The sequence below is a fragment of the Watersipora subatra genome, chromosome 11, assembly GCF_963576615.1.
Source record: "Watersipora subatra chromosome 11, tzWatSuba1.1, whole genome shotgun sequence".
Classification (NCBI taxonomy): Eukaryota; Metazoa; Bryozoa; class Gymnolaemata; order Cheilostomatida; family Watersiporidae; genus Watersipora; species Watersipora subatra.
In genome coordinates, this window is record NC_088718.1 from 4,573,432 (window position 1) to 4,579,958 (window position 6,527).

The 6,527-nt window shown below is 38.5% G+C and overlaps 1 long non-coding RNA gene across 1 annotated transcript; it reads right to left on the reverse strand.

The window, feature by feature from the left end:
* Positions 1-2,481: 2,481 nt before the first annotated feature.
* Positions 2,482-4,918, reverse strand: LOC137408189 (uncharacterized). Its single transcript, XR_010980049.1, has 2 exons — positions 4,551-4,918; positions 2,482-2,687 (listed from the first exon to the last, which is right to left on the reverse strand). It is a non-coding gene; the product is annotated as an uncharacterized lncRNA (long non-coding RNA).
* Between the last annotated feature and the right edge of the window lie 1,609 nt (positions 4,919-6,527).

Here is a 6,527-nt window from a genome sequence, read left to right on the forward strand (position 1 = left end):
CTCTGTCATTTATATCATGCATGGGCAGCGTGTAGTCTTCAGGCCATTGCGTTGCCCACTCATGGTTTAGATGGACACTCGACCGTACTAGCTGCATCAGAAGTGTTGGTGAGGCTTATTGGTATTTTCGCAGTGGGACAAACTAAGTCACGGCAAAGCTCCTTGCAAAACTATCGTATATTGTCGTACTGGTAATGCTGTCGATTAACTGGCAATCCAAGTGGCATCAGCTGATCAGGCAGAAAGTTTTCAATTGGTTTTATACTGAAGACTGAGTAGCACAGAGAGATGAATGGCTGAATTGTCTAATTGTTACATTTTCTTGTGATTTTCAAATACAAACTGATGTGCTGATTTGATTCCTGAAATTTTTCTGTAGTAGTCAGGATTGAGCTCCAGTCATATGTAGGCACAAGGATTTTTCCATCCTGTGAGCTAACAACTCCCAAATTAAGAGTAGAAGATTTGTTCAAACATTCTTTGATTTTATCCAATGATGGAACAAACTCGTTCTGGTATCTTCTTTTGAATATGCCAAAAACAGGCACAGACTTTGTGTCCCTCACTATTATAAAATTTACCTCAACTTTTTGATGAAAACCTTTAGCCATTCTCCAAGACAGGTGCATCAGCATGTAATTGTTTTTATTTTGTTTTGCGCATTTATCTGCATGTATGATCAGCGAATTTTTAGATTCGGCAGACTGGTTTGTCTCGAAGTAGTTCTGCATAATATGTTAAATATATATACATGTGTATATATATATAGTTATGTGTATATATATATTCATATATAATTATATATATGTATGTATAGACTGGTTTGTCTCCAAGTAGTGATGTAGATTCGATATCACACTGTTGCACCCTTTGCCTATGCTAACCTAGCCTGTCTTGACAAGCTGTTGTTTTTGCGTAGTTGTCCCCCCGTCGAGCTGCGAGCAACAACAGTTGCTGATCGTTGTTGCTCGCCGCTCGACGGGGGGACAACTACGCAAAAACAACAGCTTGTCAAGACAGGCTAATGCTAACCGCCTCACCAACTAAGTTTATCTGGCGCGATAGGGATTCATCTGTGAATCCAAATATTGCACACTTTCTTGGTGTCTCGAAGTATACAGGTCCTGGCTGTAATGAGTTTGATGAATAATGCACCTGTTGTGCCGTATCAAATGAAATGTGCATGCATTTTTCTGATTTAGATATGGCTACCATATTTCTGTAATCTAATCTAGCCTGGAAAGCAGCTGCTAGAGGTACTTCCTGTTGCTTCAGCACTGCTTCTTTTTCTTCAGTAGATTTAGATGTACATCAACAGTGATTATATCAAACCTTTAACACCAAAAAATTAATATGAAAATAATTTATTATTAAATCTAACTAAACCAAACATTAAATTATTGAATAGAAAAATACTAAAGATTTTTGTATGAGGATAATTCAAGATTTTGGCTACATCAACCATTAGCATATACTAGCAAACAGTCGTATACTTACTGGTAGATAATGTTGTTGTTCCGCTGACAAATTCAGCGTAAGTCTGACTTGGGTTTATAGCAGAATCCTCCAGGGAACAGCAACTTCCAAAGTCGTTTAAAACTAGAGATGCTGACTTTCAAAGATTCGGCATTAGACCTTGCCTCACAATATTGGCTGTAGACGTATTATTTAGTCATGTGTGAAGCCAACACTTCTGTAGCTTCTCCGGATATTCTATTCAGTCTACCAGGTAAGCACTAAACTGTGCTGCTGCAGATAACTTTTCTTGATTATTTGAAAGCATACGGACTGTTCATATGTGAACTTCTTTGGAATAATTGATTAGACTGACTTGCAGCGATTTACAATTGTATCCAGTGTGTTGACACACACAGTGCGCATGTATGCAAAAATCAGTCTGCATACTGGCTTACTATGATGTTTATACTCAATTCTAGCTTTTTGTCTAAATGGATTACAAGCACTTTTAGTAGAAACAGTGTGTTTACTACCATGAGACCCACATTCAATCTTGGCTAAGATAGCAATATCTAACTCAGGGCTGCCTAGTTCAGAGCAAGCATATCTGCAGAGACTGATTCATCGTTTTCGAATTGAGTAATACACTTGTAGTCTCCTGAACCTAATTTACAACATTTACAAAGCAGAGGGTGATTAGGAATGTCGACTTTTTTTGTTATGAGTGTGAAGTTTACTTTCATGAATGAAATTTCCTAATGCAATGTTGTGCTGGTGATTGATAGAACTGGAATATCATATTGATTACTCTACTACATATTGGGAATGGCTCAGTTTATTATCGAACGCAGATGATCTGCTTCAAGTAGTTATTGCTAATAGCTCCTAGGTAAGGTCTGATCTTGATTATTGACTGCTTTAATCAATTTATCTTGTTGATTAATGTACATGTTACTAAGATCTTACAATTGACCTTTCCAAATGCTGCAATGTAGAGGTTAAAAAGAAATGAAATTCCTAAGGTAAAGAATGTCAAGGGGTTTTCCCATAACCCTATGTTTATTTTAAAAAAAAGAAACAGATATAATAGTTATACCTTTAGACTAAATTATAAGAATAAGAAAGTAAATGTTTGAGACTTCGGATCATAAAATATAGTCACCCTCTTGCTCTCTCAGTAATCGACTCTCCGGTTTGCTCTGCTGCCATGTCTGTCTGCCAAGATGAAACTGTAATGAAAAAGTGAGGATTATGAGTGAATATTCGCCCTTTCATATTGATTCAGCATTAGCCTTAGTGTCTAGAAGTGAAGCTATATGTTTCAGGTTTTTAGTTGTGAACCTTGTAATTTTGGTGGTGTCTGACTACTTGTTACTGTTTTCTGTCAGCGGAGATTTCAACATGTGTAATCTATAATCATAATCCCAGGTCTGCTGTAGATTAGTATCAGACGCAGATCTTATTATTGCACGACACAAGTTGTTATAGTCTGGGCCATGACTACAATCTTTTGGTGATTATCTGATATTTCCTTATGCTAAGTTCTCCATGTCCTAGTAGTACAACGGGTAGGTTGAATATGGAAGTCTGCTTGTAATGGTGATCATCTCAACTTTAGAATTTGTAGATGCTGTAATTGTGGCAATCTGTTATGAAATTTGCAATAATGCTGTAACTTGTTATTCTCTTTATGTCTATCTGTACATGGCTGGTATCAGATATAACAGCTGTCTCTATTTCTGCTCTTCTAAACTTGCAATTGTTTCTTCATAATCATCTTCGGCATCAATTGAACATGGAAAATCATCTATATCTTAGCCTTTTCCTTCATCAGATAATTTTGCATCTGTTACATTGCCAATGTATTCTTCGAATGTTTTATTTATATTTTTATTATTTATTGAAAGACAATCTACAGCTGACTGACTAGTTAGGAGTTACCCTCTCCGTATAGACAACTCAATATGTTATCCATATCATTACACTTATATGTTTATCTACATTAGCCAATTAGATTATTAGATTAATTAGCTGCCGACTTAACTCTCTTCCCATTATGCTGCAAAAGCCGATAGTTGTACAAATACATACACGATATGTTAATCTGAATATTACATCACTGATTCCTATCATCTCTACTCAGAATGAGTACCCAAAGCAGAAAACTCACTCACTCAACAGGTTATGGGCCAAGAAGTCGCCTGCACTTTGATGAAGAGATGGAATCATATGCTATATGGGAAACGTGCTTTACTAACTATATATACACTACAGACAAAGGCATGTACAATGCCATACTACCTCTTGCTGAAGAAGAGGATGACACAGACTTTGCAAACAAAAACAGGGAAGCATATGCAGAGCTTGTCCAAGTTATTGATGAACGTTCATTACAACTGATCATGAATAATGCCAAAGATGATGGACGGAAAGCTTTGCTATTACTCAGACAACACTATGCTAGTACTGAGAAACCTAAAATTATGACTTTATATGAAGAGCTAACTACAATACATATGACAGAGACAGAAGATGTAACCGATTACTTGATTAGAGCCGAAAAAGCTGCTACTGGTTTACGTTCAGCTGGTGAAACAATATCTGACAATCTTATAATCACTATGCTTTTGAAAGGTTGGCCAGCAGCTTTCAACTCGTTCGTCGTTGTGCATACACAAACCAACCAGAACAAGTCCTTAACCGAATTTAAAGCTGCACTATGTAACCAGGTAAACACCGAAGCTGCCCGTAATACTACAACGCAATCAACCACCATGGCAGCTAGTACTAAACCTAGACAATATCACTAAGACTAAGCCTAAGACAAAACCGCCTATGCACAATAACAAACAGGTATGTCTGGTATGTGCGAAACCAGATCACAGAGCACGTGAGTGCAGATCAAAGTTAAAATTAGCCTGCGAATTTTGTAAAAGGCCTGATCACGTTGAACTCGTATGTTTCCAAATGAAAAAGGAAACCGACCGCTACCAACACACATCAGACGGTGCATCGACATCAACATTTAGCTCTACAGTCAACTGTAACCCTACAACATATGCAGATAATATAACTAACACCGACAAACTTACAGACAATTTTTACAATAGCTTGTTGGTCGACTGTGGAGCTACGTGTCATATCGTAAACGAGGCCACACGCTCTCCTACATATGACGACACATTCGACTGGAGTAAACATTACATACAGCTCGCCGATGGCCGTCGCAGTAATGAACTCGCTGCAAACAGAGGAAATGTAGAGTTTGTAATATACGACTCAGAAAACAATCCGACTAAAATCACACTTACAAATGCATTACTAGCACCAACATTTCCTACAAATCTGTTCTCCGTTCGTGCCGCCACCGAAGCAGGAGCACAAGTTACATTTGCTGAAGATACAGCTTATCTCACCTCCAAAACACTAACTTCAACGTTGTCAAACAAGATCAGCTATATTTCCTGAAAACTGACGACAATAGTAACAAACATGACTTGATATACAATACCTGTACAATCGAAGAGTGGCATACGACATTAGGGCATACAAACTACGGAGATATACAGCAGCTACAGCATGTAACCTGTGGAATGAAGATAGCACTGTCGCCTAAGAAACACATGAACTCTTGTCAAACATGCAAAGAAAACAAACTAAGCAACCTAAGTCAAACGACGATCCACCAATACATGCCACAAAGTCGTTACAATGTGTACATACCGACATATGTGGACCTATCGACCCATTATCGAAGGAAGGGTACAAATATATTATAAACTTTATAGACGAGTTTTCTAGTATGCTGTTTGTATATGCGCTACGCTCAAAAGATGAAGCTAGCACAGCACTAAAGACGTTCCTAATCGATATTGCACCAATTGGAACCGTACTCGAATTACACAGTGACAACGGTAGTGAGTATCTCAGCAGTGACTTTCAATCTATTCTTACAGAGAGAGGTATTAAACAAATGACTACGACACCGTACTCGCCATACCAAAATGGAAAATCTTAACATTCCAGGGGTACTATTTTAGAAATGTCACGCTGTCTGATCACGGGAACTACATTACCGAAAACGTACTGGTCATACGCCGTACGCCATGCTGTGTATATAAGAAACCGATCGTATCAAAGGAGAACTAAATCGACTGCTTACGAACTATTTACAAACATAAAGCCTGATATGACCAAACTACACGACATTGGTTCATCGTGCACATTCTACACGGAAGGACACAAGCAAAAACTACAGCCTAGGAGACAGGAAGGTATCTACCTAGGTGTTAATCTTAGAAATCAAGGTCACTACATCCTTGATACACAAACCAATAGAAATCTAACGTCGAGAAATGTACACATGCACAGACGACTCCCCGACAACAACACAGCTGACACACAGCCCCTGACTGATGACTATGGTACTGATGACCTGCTACCACTACAATGAAAAGGCAGTAAGCAAACAGTAGTAAACGACACCGAAACTACAACTCCAAACAGTACAGAAAACACCGAGACGCCTCGTCGATCTAGCCGTGAAAGAAAGCCACCTACATATCTAACAAATTACCAGCTGATGACCTCAGTAGATTATGCATATGCTGTTATACCGTTTATACCTAAAACTTACGATGAAGCAGCAAGCTCAGAAGATGCTTCAAAATGGAAAGCAGCTATGGACAAAGAAATGACAACTCTGACAAACAATGACACATGGGACAAACCGTTACCGAAAGATCGTACCGAAACAAAAGGCAAATAGGTGTGTACACTCAAACAAGGTACAGTAGCCGATGAAGTACAATACAAAACTAGATACGTCGCCAAAGGCTACTCACAACAAGCAGAGATCGATTATGACAATACATACTCGCCTACTACACGCATGACGTCGATCCATATACTGCTACAAAAGGCTGTTAATGACAGGCTACAGCTACATCAAATGGATGTCAAAGGAGCTTACCTCAATGCTCCTATCGATAAAGACATTTATGTTGAGCAACCAACCGGGCACGAACAGACCGACAACAGTAAACGCCTAACATGCCATTTTAAAAAGT